This window comes from Pelobates fuscus, chromosome 1, assembly GCF_036172605.1.
Source record: "Pelobates fuscus isolate aPelFus1 chromosome 1, aPelFus1.pri, whole genome shotgun sequence".
Lineage (NCBI taxonomy): Eukaryota > Metazoa > Chordata > Amphibia > Anura > Pelobatidae > Pelobates > Pelobates fuscus.
The window spans coordinates 446,674,852-446,689,086 of record NC_086317.1 but is presented as its reverse complement, the minus strand read 5'-3'; positions in this window follow the sequence as shown (position 1 = coordinate 446,689,086).

The window sequence follows — 14,235 nt, the reverse complement described above, 5'->3', positions numbered from 1 at the left end:
TATATTTGGGGCCAATACAAACTATTATGTGGAAATTCACAAACCGGACTTTACATAGGACACGAGGTCATGCGTTTAGACTGGAAGAAAGACGATTTCGTCTAATGCAAAGGTAAGGTTTTTTTTTTGGGGGGGGGGTTTCATACGATAGGTACAGCAAGTACAATTCAACTTTCAGGCTTGCGCAGAAGCCAATATTTAGAGAACATTCTTGGAAATACAATATGTAACAGGAGCTTACATGACAAGCTTCTTTTTAATCCCATTGTGCCTTGCCTCCCATCGAGGATTTTATGTTTAATCCAGGCAATTTAGTTTAATAAGGAGCCCTAGCTCTACACAGGCCAGTTTCGTCTTTAGGCATCCTCGCTTAGGTAAGGTTTTTTTACTGTAAGAACAATAAGGATGTGGAACTCTCTGCCTGAAGAAGTGGTTTTATCAGAGTCCATACAGATGTTCAAACAGCTACTAGATGCATACTTGCAAAAACAGAATATTCAAGGATATAATCTTTCAATGTAGGGTAATAACTGCTTGATTCAAGAATACATCTGACTGCCATTCTGGGGTCAAGAAGGAATTTTTCTCCTAGCTTGTTGCAAAATTGGAAGTGCTTCAGACTGGGTTTTTTTTGCCTTCTTTCGATCAACAGCAAAAAACAAATGTGAGGAAGGCTAAACTTGATGGACGCAAGTCTCTTTTCAGCTATGTAACTATGTAACATTGTCTGCTTACCTTTACGTCATCAGAAATAATTACCCCTAAATCCCTTTCCTTAGATGTTGGGATTACAACTCTATCAAATATTCTGTACTCTGCCCTTGGATTTTTACGTCCAAGATGCATTATCTTGCACTTATCCACAGTAAATGTCAGTTGCCACAACTCTGACCATTTTTCTAGTTTACCTAAATCATTAGTCATTTGGCTTATTCCTCCTGGAACATCAACCCTGTTACATATCTTAGTATCATCAGCAAAAAGACATAGCTTACAATCAAGACCTTCATAGCTGCAGCATTTATTTGTAATTGCTGCTGTTATAAGCCACAGTGTATGGGGACACAGAGTGTTTTAAAAAACACTCCAAGCACTGCCTTCCTATAGAAGCAAAGAATGTGACGGCAGATAAGAACAAAATGAATAATCGCAGGTAACACTCCAACAGTAAGGATGGTAATTTTATTAACGGGTAAACCACCCCACAGAAAGTGCTAGGCGTTAAGTTTCAGCTCAACATTATTAAAGCTCTACTGACCCGAAACGTTGCACTGAGCACTTTCTGGCCCATATAGTCTGCCCAATATTCTAACATGTTCTAGGCAGCCAGTGAGCGGAGCCTGGAGGACAGAGGATAAAAAGTCAAACTATTAGCGATCAGTTTAGCTACTTACACAGTGGCAGATCAGAGGGGAGCACCTGGTCAAAATCCCCCAGAAACCATGGGAACAATGTATGTCTGTCTCACAGCAGCAACTAAATAAGCTGTCATCGCCTCTCTGTCCACAAATGCCTGTATAAGTTGTTTTAAAAATTGCCCCCACTCAGCAAACCTGCATATACAGGGGCAGGGCAACCATTCAGAGGAATAAAAATATAATTTATCGATAACATTTCAATTATATTAATTGGTACATCCAACAAAATCAGTGTTTAAACATTAAAAAGACATGCTGTACAGCAGAGATTAATTCACACAAATGTTTGGACAATAGAACATGAATTTCTTTTAAGAATAAATTCAACTTTAAAAATTTCACTAAGGGTGCGTGGCTAGCTGAGCTACTGAGCGGTCGCACTTCTGCAGTGCTCCTGCTCCACAAAGAAGAAAAAAACTGACTCTTTGCCCCGAAAGTGCACAATCTTTGATTACTTTTTGCAAACTAGGTACCCCCCCTAAAAGATATGGGGCGAAAACATAAAAAATTTGCCCACACAGAGAGTACCAACCTTTCTGATATCCGTCTGTTCTTCAACAGACCAACCTAACAGGCCCGACATAATATGGCGCCTGGGGAACCATGTGGCTCCAGTGACTCCGAACCATCCCAAGATGAAGAGAGAGCCCATGCATCCCATGCCCACGGCAGGGTATACCAGAGGACTGACTCGGATTCCGACATATCTCCCTCCACTAAATGGGATATTAAAAACCTCCTTGGGGACCTGAGGGAGGTCTGGAAAGCGGACCTCGCGTGAGTGCAGGTGGAGATTGGCGGCATGAATCGCAGCATAGGGCTGTCGAGTCCAGGGAAGAGGAACGGTGGAAAAAATTGGATGATACAAGCTCTAGAATGGACTCACTCACCCAACAAGTGCAGCGCCTCTCTCGTACAGTGACTTCCCTGGAATCGGAGGAAAATCAGGATCTGCGGGCCCAAGAAATGGTAGGCCCAGAGGCTTTGTTAAGCTTCGCCCACGAAGTTATGCAAGCACTCAGAGTTAAGAAAGACGGTGAAATGCCACCCTTCGTGTCGGCTTTCAGAGTCCAGAAGGCTCCCACGGCACCTGTAGCTGCACCACAGGACATTATAGCTGTCACACTAGACATTTCTGTCAAATCCTCTGTTATGGCTTGATCCAGACAACAACCAAGCCTGGTAATTGCCAACAGCAAGATCTCCGTATACGATGACTTACCCTTCGCGGTCCTCCTCGACCGGCGCAAGTTCGCGTCTATCACTCGGATCTTGCGAGACCAAGGAATCAGGTACTAATGGGGGATATCGGGATATCGGGATGCAGTAAATTTCTGAAAGGCCACCACCTACTGACACCACCTCTTCCAGTGCAACAAGCAGCTGTGGCCCTGACAGCAGCGAACCCCAGCGTGAGACAGAAATGTGGGCCTCGGACTGTGGGTGACATATGGCCCCTGGGGCGGAAGGAACCCCCGTAAGACTCTCCAGATCGGGGGTTCCACAGTTAAAAAGAGTATGAATTAGTAGGTTGCTTGAATAGTATTCATTGAGGGCTTAGTGTTTTGTTTTGATGACAGTTGCAAGAGAGGAATCAGGGTGCGGGGAGGGAAAGCTAATCACAGTTTGATGGAGTGGAGATTGGGTGAGTGTCTAACAAAGAGGGGAAGGGCGTTCGATAGGAACGGTGCAGCCCAAGAAAAGTCTTTAAGTTGAGCATCAGACGTAAGAGTATGAACAGAGGTTAAACGTAGGTCTGCATAGTTGATATATAAATAACAGATACCCATAGGAATATAGTACAACCTCAAGTCGGCACATGCAAAATTCCAAGTTCTGGACAACATTTCCTGTGCATGAAACTTGTTTGGTTGTGATATCCCATGGTTCTCTTCTGGGCCCCTTTCTGTTTTTACTGTTTTCCTTTTCTCAAAATGTAATAAATTTGAATACCAGCTTTATACTCAAGGCAAGTTTAAACATTAGATCTCTCTTTAGAAGGCTCAGTAAGTCCCATGCAGGAAGGTGTGACTAGGGCTTTTTAAACAAAGTAATTTAAACTCCTAAATGGCAGCAAATTGAGCAGTGAGACTGCAGGGGCATGATCTACACACCAAAACTGCTTCATTAAGCTAAAGTTGTTTTGGTGAATATAATATCCCAGTAAGTGACCGCTCCTTCTTAATACTCAGTCTATACTTAATAAGACTCTACTATTTTCTTCATTACCTTCCTCTCTCGCAGTCAATCATGGTGCCATCAAACCTATTGTATTATTATTATTTTATTATTTATATTGCGCCATCAGATTCCATAGAGCTGTACAATGGGTATAGGTTCTTAGCCATGACATTTATTTATTTTGAGCATGAGCTATCCTTCACTCCTCATACCAGTAGATCTAGAAATCCCATATTATTCCCATATTATTCTAAATATATAGCAACTTTAAAGGGTTACTCCAAGCATTTAAAAATGATTTGCCTCCCTACCTGGGTCTTAACCAGAGGCCGATGCTCACTGGTGGTCCAATAACACACTTCCGGTTTCTGCAGAGCTGCGAAAGCCTGAAACCACAGCCATTAATTGGCTGAGCGTGTCAGCCGACCGCTCTCAGTTAATAAATGCAATTAAATGCAATTCTATGCAACTCTAGTTCCAGGCTGGCAGATGACACCGCAATGATGCTGCCCGAGGTGGGTTTACAACAGGCACCATAACCTCATCAGATCACTGAAGTGTTTATGATGCTTGGAGTAACACTCTAAGTTTAAGTAATGATTATCTGTCATATGATTACAACCACCATCTCTTCATTAATCAAATGCATAAGAAAATGTAAAAAGTTCTGCTGCCATAATTACCTCCCACTTTTCATACCTCACCTCACCCTTGTCAATCAAGTACAATCATTTATTTACCCTAGGGTAAATTTCAGCATAAATATCTATACACAAGTGATAACACTCTTACCAACACACACAACACAAAGAACCCAAAGAAATGCGTCTTTCACTCTATTTGCTAACCAAAGTTTATGACTTTTCAGGTTTAGCCATGATACCTGATACATGATAGACAAGAGGAGGAAAAGTACCATCAACGTGCGCTGCCCATGAGAAAAGGAAAAATAAACAGATTAAAGGTTACTTGAAGGACACTGCACATGCGATTGTAACATATACACACAAAGTTTTGGAAGTTGAAAGGTGCTGTATGAAGCAAAACTATTTGGATCTCAGATTAAAAACTGAAATGAATGAAAATATTTATCTCTGTGGACCTGGACTCTGCTCAGTTGGATTTCATGAGCTCTGTTTGTGAACTAGAATGTACAGTACGGACAGAGTTTAATTGTGTTCTAAGAGCCGTGACAAAGGACAATGGAAATACCTGAGATTGATTCTCACTTGTGTAATGTTCTCATTAGTGCTCTGACGGCAGGCGTATTATATGACAGAATAAATTGCTATTCTTTGCCATGTTAGGTCTCTTAATATTCAACTCATATCTTTCCTGGATCAATGTCTCAGTCCCTTAACCGGGAATCTCATTACATTCTCAACAAATCCATGAAATCGTAGGTGGCCCCTATTGCATGAGCTTTCTTCATTAATGCAGAGGCACTTTATATACCAAGTATTAATATGGAAATGACACAATTCACTGGAGAGTGCCTATAGAAAATGAGGGAACAATAATAACTCAAGCCATTTTGTTATTTCCCTAGAAAAATATATCTCATTAAATCATACAAAACTAGCCTTTTTGTCATTGTTTTTTTTTTTTCACAAGATCTTTCTGTGTATAACAAGTGCTGTGACTGTCCTTAGCTATTTTGTAAAATTGTCATTGTTTCTTCACGGAGGACTATTGAGAAATTGAAGGTGGTTTAACCCCTTAAGGACCAAACTTCTGGAATAAAAGGGAATCATGACATGTCACACATGTCATGTGCCCTTAAGGGGTTAAAGTCGAAAAAGCAGTGTTCTCCGATAGAAGCCATTTATACTTAATGTATCGCTTTCATGGCTGGTTCTAAATCTGTTCCTCACAATTCAATAACTCTGCTCCCTCTGAAAGATTCAGCATTCCATAGAACACCTTTTTCCGGCTTCCACCAGCCTTCAGGCTGTTAAACCATTTGGACCACTGTGAGAAGCCATCTTGTCAAATCTACCTTCCTAATTTATTTTTAATATTCCTCGATAGTTCCTTGTTTACATTGATACCGGAGAAACTGACGGAAGCGAAGCACAGAGAGATGGACACAGGTTTCTTCAGGAAGGAAGAGATTCTTTATTGGATCACCGATCGGGACTCAGAGGGACTAATGTCACCAAAATACAACAAGTTCTGAGCCCCGGACAATAGTGCAGGCTCCTTATATAGGCACATAACTCCTCCCATATTAAGCTCCACCCGCACATTCTCTTGACCAATCAATACAAATAAGAATTAACTTCCTGCTTGACCGCATGGCTTGTCCAGCACAATGGAGGAGGGGAATACTACATCCTGTATTCTTGCACATGCTCCGTACACTACTGATCGTATCTTGCCTCGTGCAACCAACTGATCGATACGTCAGCATATGCACGTACACATGCCACGTGGTAATCTCGGCCTACTAAATTTATTTTTACCGAGATTCCACCACAACATGAACACTATTTTAATATTGGATGTTGCTCCAATTCACTGAATACATGATACTGTAAGAAAATATCTGTCGTATCAATTTTAACAGCAGGATCAGCACAATACGTATCATTGTGTTTCCTTAGGGTTACTGTAAAGGAGAATATGAACTACTGTATAGGGAGAGATTTTATTTGGACTGTGCTGGCAGATGTTTATTATGACAATTTGCAAACACGCGAGCATTGAAAATCAGTTTCTGTGGGTAGCCTGGGAGAGCCATGCAAATATAATTGATGGTCAGGTCATTTCGGGGTTAAAGTAGACAAAAACACTGTCAGTGTCGGGAAGTAACTTTCTTATACATTGTCTGATCCACTTTAAATCACGCTGCTTGACCTAATGGACTGAAAATTGCATTCGTAAGAGGCACACAGCAGTTGGCATTGGGAGGTTTTTGCATTAAGCTGTTATATACATGTTGTTGTTGGTTTTTTTTGTTTGTTTAATTGCATGCCCTGGTAAAGTGGTAATGTTTTTTGTAGACATATTGGAGGAAACAAATGACCTTCCTAACATTTGGGTTTCTGTTTACAAGCGAATTACATGAGATGAGTGATGCTTTAAATAAGACATGAAATGGACAATGAGAAGGAGATGGATGAATGGGGGCATGAGATGAGTGGAAGGTAGATATGAAAAGATAGCTCTTTGAGTCACTTGAATTTAATGGCACAAAGCATGAGTGGAGGATAGAGGTTTATAGCATGACATGAATGATTAGGGAAGAAGGAATGTGCTAGGTACCTGGCAATATGCAATGTAGGAGGAGCCAGAGAGGGGGGCATTTTGCGTCATGACCATGACAAGCACAAAGTAAGCGTGTTCGTTCAATGCTCTTCCATTGCAGCCCATGCACAGAGCTCTGCTGAAGAGTTCTTGCATGGGAAAAAGGGCCACATGTAATCTTCAATGCTGTGTTTGCTTGTGATACCAGAGGACAAAAAGGCCAGGATAGAGTACTGTTTGGTGGCAGTGCCATCTTAACAATATTATGGGCCCCTGGGCACACACCTACACACAACTCACAGCAATACAAATTAAAATTATAGATAAAATGAAGCTTAAAATGAAGCTTATATTTATTAGTATCTCCAACAAATGTAATACACACAGGGGCGGACTGAGAACCCTCAGGGCCCCCGGGCAAAATAAATCAAGGGCCTCCTTACAGGCCCCAACCATACTCTGCAGCAAGCGCCACTCTTGTCCCGCCTCCATGCACCGCCTCCAGCCACACCCTACACAATCTTTAGACACAAGGAACAAAAGTGCAATAATCCCTTCGAGGCCCCAGTAGAGACTACAATTGAGGGCTAATGGGCCATGGAGGGGGGTCTTTCTAGCAGAGGCTATCTCAGTGTCCTTTAGAGAGTGTGTTAGAAAGAATTTCCTCCAGGTCCCATTAGAGACTACAATGGAGTCTAATGGGGCTGTAGGGGGGTCTCTCCAACACTCTGGTTCCTATTCACAATATAGCAACACAACATAGCTCGCTGATACCTAGGCCAAGTTGGCTCCTCTTACCTTAATTACTGTTGCTGGCTGGCAGTCTGTGGGCTTACTGGCTGCGGCTAGCAGGCTGTGGGCTTGCTGGCAGGCTGTGGGCTTGCTGGCTGCGGCTGGCAGGCTGTGGGCTTGCTGGCTGCGGCTGGCGGGCTGTGGCTTGCTGGCTGTGGCTTGCTGGCTGGCAGGCTGTGGCTTGCTGGCTGGCAGGCTGTAGCTTGCTGGCTGCGGCTGGCAGGCTGTGTGCTTGCTGGCTGTAAGCCTGTGGCTTGCTGTAGGCCTGTGGGCTGGCTACTGGCCTGTGGGCTAACTGGTGGGCTGGCTGGCTGGCTGGCTGGCTGGCCTGTGGGCTGGCTGGCTTGCTGGCTATTGGGGCACTTGTAGATTATTTAAAGAAATAATCCATGCACAATAACCACTACTGCTCTGTGTAGTGGTTATGGTGCCAGGAGGGCCGGGCCCCCCTCCCAGAGTAAGTAGTCAAACCATTTAAGAACAGTTTGACAACTTACCTGGGGTCTGCTGGGAAATAAGGCTGTAGTAGGGTATAGGAGCAGTGGTGCAATGTGTGAGGGGTGCAGTGTGTGTGAAAGGTTCAGTGTGTGTGAGGGGGTGTAGTGTGTGAATGTGTAGGGTGTGTGGGGCAATGTGTGTATGAGGGGGCTGTGTATGTGTGTGGCAATTTTAGTATGGGGGGCTGTGTGTGTATGGGTGGGCAGTGTATGTGTGTGTGTGTGAGGCAATGTGTGTAAATGTGTATGGTGTGTGTAGGGGCAGTGTGTGTGTATGGAGGGCAGTGTGTGAATTTGTATGGTGTGTGTGTGGGGGCAGTGTGTTTATGGGGCTAGAGTTCACTCTCACCACTGCGACCACCAGGAATCCCGTAGCTACAGGGCTAGAGTTTACTCTCGCAAGAGCCGTAACGTTGCCGTGGTAACCACGGCAACCATCTGTGCTCGCGCAAGAAGGACCCAGAGGAGCTGCAGGCTGAGCTCCCGGGTCCTCTCTTCCTCCCTCCCCTGCCGGCTGCCCGCACGGTGCCTGCGGACAGGGGAGAGGAGGGGAGGGGAGGGGAGGGGGGGAGGCAATTGCCCTCGTCTTACTCCCCCCTCCCCCTTCTTACCCCCCTTCTTACTACCCCCTCCCTCTCTTCTTATCCCCCTTCTTACTCCCCCCTCCCCCTCTTTTTACCCCCTCCCCCCTCTTCTTACCCCCCTTTTCTTATTCCCCTCCCCCTCCTCTTTTCTTACCCCCTCCCTCCTCTTCTTACCCCCTCTTCTTATTCCCCTCCCCCTCCCTCTCTTCTTACTCCCCCTCCCCCTCTTCTTACTCCTCCCTCCCTCTCTTATTACCCCTTCTTACTCCCCCATCCCCCTCTTCTTACTCCCCCCTCCCCCTCTTCTTACTCCCTTCTTACTCCCCCCTCTCTTCTTACCCCCCTTCTTACTCCCCCCTCCCCCTCTTCTTACTTCCCCTCCCTCTCTTCTTACTCCCCCTTCCCTCTCTTCTTACTCCCCCCTCTTCTTCTTCCCCCCTTCCCCCCTCTTCTTACTCCCCCTCCCCCTCTTCTTACCCCCTTCTTACTCCCCCCTCCCTCTCTTCTTACGCCCCCCTCTCTTCTTACCCCCCTTCTTACTTCTCCCTCCCTCTATTCTTACTCCCCCCTCTTCTTACTCCCCCCTCCCCCCTCTTCTTACTCCCCCCTCTTCTTACCCTCTTCTTACTCCCCCTTCCCTCTCTTCTTACTCCCCCCTCTCTTCTTACTCCCCCCTCTCTTCTTACCCCCCTCCCTCTCTTCTTACCCCCCCTCTCTTCTTACCCCGCCTCTCTTCTTACTCCCCCCTCCACTGTAGCGTGGCCGAGCTGCTCTGCTGTCCGCGGTGCCCGGCCGGAATGATAGGAAGGTGCACACTGAGTGTGCACTTCCTGTGAGTCCGGCCGGGTACAGGAAACAGAAACTCCGTGCGGAACAGGAGTTTCTGTTTCCTGTACCAGGCCGGACTCACAGGAAGTGCACACTCAGTGTGCACCTTCCTATCACTCCGTCCGGGCACCGCGGACAGCAGAGCAGCTCGGCGAAGCTACAGGGGAGGTGAGAAGCAACTGCAGCCACCTGAGCGCTTTTAACAGAGCGCTCAGGCGGCTGCAGCATTTAAAGGGCCAGCCCTGAACGCGGCCGGCCCCCTCAGAGTGTGCCGCCGGACTCCCTGATGGCGGGCCCCCCTCACGGCCGGACCTTCAGACCATGCCCGAAGTGCCCGACCGGTCAGTCCGCCCCTGAATACATACATACAATACAGTCACAGACTGCTGAATACACACACAGACTGCTAAATACACAGACAGACAGACTGCTGAATACATACACACAGTCCGCTGAATACATGCACACAGTCCGTTGAATAAACAATCACAAAAATACACACAGACTGCTGAATACGTACACACAGCCCGCTGAATACACACACACACAGACTGCTGAATGCACACACTGCTGAGTACACATACAGACAGACTGCTGAATACATACAGACAGTCTGCTGAATACATGCACACAGTCCCCTGAATAAACAAACACAAACATACACACAGACTGCTGAATACGTACACACGCAGACTGCTAAATGAACACACTGCTGAGTACACATACAGACAGACTGCTGAATACACACACACACACTCAGAATGCTGAGTACATGCAGACTGCTGGATGCACACACACAGTCCACTGAATACACACACACACAGACTGCTGAATGCATACAGACTGCTAAATACACACACACACACATACTGCATTAAGGGGTGCAGAGTATGTGTTTGTGTGTATGGGTGCTGAGTGTGTGTGTGTGGGGGGGTGCTCTGTGTGTGAGTGGTGCACTGTGTGTGTGTGTCTGAGGGGTGGTTTGTGTGAGAAGTGCTGTGTGTGGGGAGTGCTGTGTGTGTGGGGGGTGCTGTGTGTGTGAGAGGTTTTGTGTGGGGGTGGGTGCTGTGTGTGTGAGGAGTGATGTGTGTATGGAGAGAGGGGTGCTGTGTGTTGGGGGTGCTCTGTGTGAGGAGTGCTCTGTGTGGGGGTGGTGCTGTGTGTGGGGGGTGCTGTGTATGTGTGGGAGATGCTGCGTGTGGGGGGTGGTGCGTGTGGGGGGTGCTGTGTGTGGGTGTGGTGCTGTGTGAGTGTGGGGGGTGCTGTGTGTGAGGAGTGCTGTGTCTGTGGGGGTGACATGCTGTGTGTGTGTGTGTGTGTGTGTGTGTGTGTGGTAGAGCTTGAGGAGTGCAGGTAGCAAATGTGTTGTTTTTTTTAAATAACCCTATGCATTAATAAAATCTTAATCCCCCTTCCTTTCTTACCTTTGTTGAAAGAGGGGGGACACAGTGAGCCCTGGTGGTTCAGTCGTGGAAAGTTCTATGTAGCCTGTAGTTCGTCTGGCTGCAGGCTTTCCTGTCCTCCCGCTGCATAATGCTTTGTGGAGTGTTGCCATGGTAACGCGCAGCAATGCTCCACACAGCTTGATCGCCCTCTATCCCCGATCGAAGGGCCCACGGCCATAAAACGGGGCCGGCTCTCCACGGGCCGGCAGGGAAGATCAAAGGCTCTCCCCTGTCGGCTGGGTAGCGCGGTGGGGCCCCCATGCCTGTGGGGCACCAGGGCAACTGCCCAGCGTGCCCATGGGGAAAGACGGCCCTGGTGGCTAATTTTAAAATTAAGAATGTGTAGAGTGAGCAGTTTGTGGTGTGGTGTTTTGCGTAAATAAGTTGGTTGCTGTTGTGTGGTGTGGCTAGTGTATGTGTCTAGTGGCTGTAGAGAATGAGAGTGTATTGGTGCTGTGGTGTGTGTATGGGGGGATGTAGCGAGAGTGTGCATAGTGGCTGCAGTGTAGGTGGATGTAGTGAGTGTGTAGAGGATGTAGATAGTGAGTGTGTGTGTGTATGGGATCTAGTGTGTGCATAGGGCATGCATAGTGTGTATATGACATGTACTGTGTGTGTCAGGGATTGAATGTGCGTGTCAAGGATATGGCGCAGTGTGTGTCCGAAAGGGATCCATAGTGTGTAAATGGGATGCACTGTGCATCAGGGTGCACTTTGTGTCAGGGATATACTGTGTGTGTGTCAGGGATGTACTGTGTGTGTTAGGGATGTATTGTGTGTGTCAGGGATGTATTGTGTAGCTGGTGCAATGTGTCTATAGGGGATCCAGTGTTTGTGAGGGTTGCAGTGTGTGAATGTGTTGGGGCCTGTATTGTGTATGCAGAGGGGTGCAATTGAATAACAAAAAAAATATATGTAAAAATATATTTTTTCTTAATTGATTATAAATTGAGAAATACATTTTATATTCTCATCCCCCTTCTCCTTACCTTTGGGCAGAGAAGAGACACTGAAAGCCCTGGTGGTCCGGTGGTGTCTGTAGACTTTCACCTGCACCAGGTGCAAACTAAGACCCCTCTTCTGACCAGTGGCGGATCCAGAGCCTGATCTCGGGAGGGGCACTTGTAGATTATTTAAAGAAATAATCCAGACACAATAACCACTACAGCACAGTGTAGCGTTTATGGTGTCAATAGTGCTGGCACCCCCTCCCAGAGTAAGTAGTCAAACCGTTTAAGAACAGTTTGACAACTTACCTGAGGTCTGCTGGGAAATGGGGCTGTAGTAGGGCATATGAGCAGTGGTGTGTGTGAGTGGTGCAATGTGTAAGGGGTGCAGTGTGTGAGGGGGACAGTGTGTGAGCAGTGTGTGAGTGAGGGCGGCAGTATATGTCAGGGGTGCAGTGTATGTGTGGGTCAGTATTTGTGTGTGACATTTGCAGTGTGTGTGTGTGTGTGACATTTGCAGTGTGTGTGTGTGTGTGTGTGTGTGTGAGGATTGCAGTGTATGTGTGAGTGTGGGGCAATGTGTGTGTATGGAGGGGCAGTGTATGGGGGCAGTGTGCGTGTATGGGGGCAGTGTGCGTGTATGGGTGCAGTGTGCGCAGGGCCGGCCTTAGGGGTGTGCGAGCTGTGCGACCGCACAGGGCGCCATGGAGCAGGGGGCGCCCTGTGGCCGCACAGCTCACACAGGGCTGGCCGGGATGAAAAAAATAATTGTGGCAGGGGCGGAGCTTCCCGCGCGGCGGGGGCAGAGTTTCCCGTGCGGCGGGGGCGGAGCTAAAAGCGCCGGAAAACTGCTGCAGGGGAAGCAGGAAGGAGTCCCTGCTTCCCCACCAAACAGTCTCCAGGAGCTGCACTGCCTCCACAATGAACTCCACAGGTAACTGTGTGATTGTCAGTGTGAGTTTGACTGTCTGCCTGTGTGTGTGTGTGTGTGTGTCTGTGTGTGTGTGTGACTGTCTGCCTGTGTGTGTGTGTGTCTGTGTGTATGACTGTCTGCCTCTGTGTGTGTGTATGACTGTCTGCTTGTGTGTCTGTGTGTATGACTGTCTGCCTCTGTGTGTGTGTGTGTGTGTGTATGACTGCTTGTGTGTCTGTGTGTATGACTGTCTGCCTCTGTGTGTGTGTGTATGACGGCTTGTGTGTCTGTGTGTATGACTGTCTGCCTCTGTGTGTGTGTGTGTGTGTATAACTGTCTTCCTGTGTGTCTGTGTGTATGACTGTCTGCCTCTGTGTGTGTGTGTGTATGACTGTCTGCTTGTGTGTCTGTGTGCATGACTGCCTGCGTGTGTGTGTGCATGACTGCCTGCATGTGTGTGTGTGCATGACTGTCTGCCTGTGTGTGTGTGTGTGTGTATGACTGTCTGCCTCTGTGTGTGTGTGTGTGTGTGTCTGTGTGTATGACTGTCTGCCTGTGTTTCTGTGTGCATGACTGCCTGTGTGTCTGTGTGCATGACTGCCTGTGTGTGTGTGTGTGTGTGTGTATGACTGTCTGCTTGTTTGTGTGTGTGTGTGTGTGTGTGACTGTCTGCCTGTGTGTGTTGATGTCTTCCTCTGTGTGTATAGCCGTCTGACTCTCTGTGTGTCTGTGTGTGTGTATCACATACAACCAATACACACATCACACACTGTTAATACACCCATTACAAATATTACACACAGCCAACACATAGCATACACATCACACCTACTATCACATACACAGACAACACAAACATTACATCATACATGGATGACGGGGGGAGGGGGCGCTGTGAAGATTTTTCGCACAGGGCGTCTAAAGGCCTAAGGCCGGCCCTGAGTGTGCGTATGGGAGGTAGTGTGTGTATGGGGGGCAGTGTGCGTGTATGGGGGGCAGTGTGTGTATGGGGGCAGTGTGTGTGTATGGGGGCAGTGTGTGTGTGTTTGTATGGGGGCAGTGTGTGTGTATGGGGGGGTAGTGTGTATATGGGGGGGCAGTGTGTGTGTGTATGGGGGGCAGTGTGTGTGTATGGGGGGCAGTGTATGCCTGTGTGTGGGGGGAGCAATGTGTGTGTGATTATAAAAAAGCCCCCTACCCTTCTTATCGCACACATTGCGCCCCCCCCACCACCACCACACACACACTGCCCCCATAAATACATATTAATTAAATTTAAAAAAATAAAAAAACACATTATATTAAAATATTACAGGAAGCATTTAGTTCACGGACCAAAGCAGCATAATGTCTCACTGCAGCCCTAGCATGTTCCAACCCT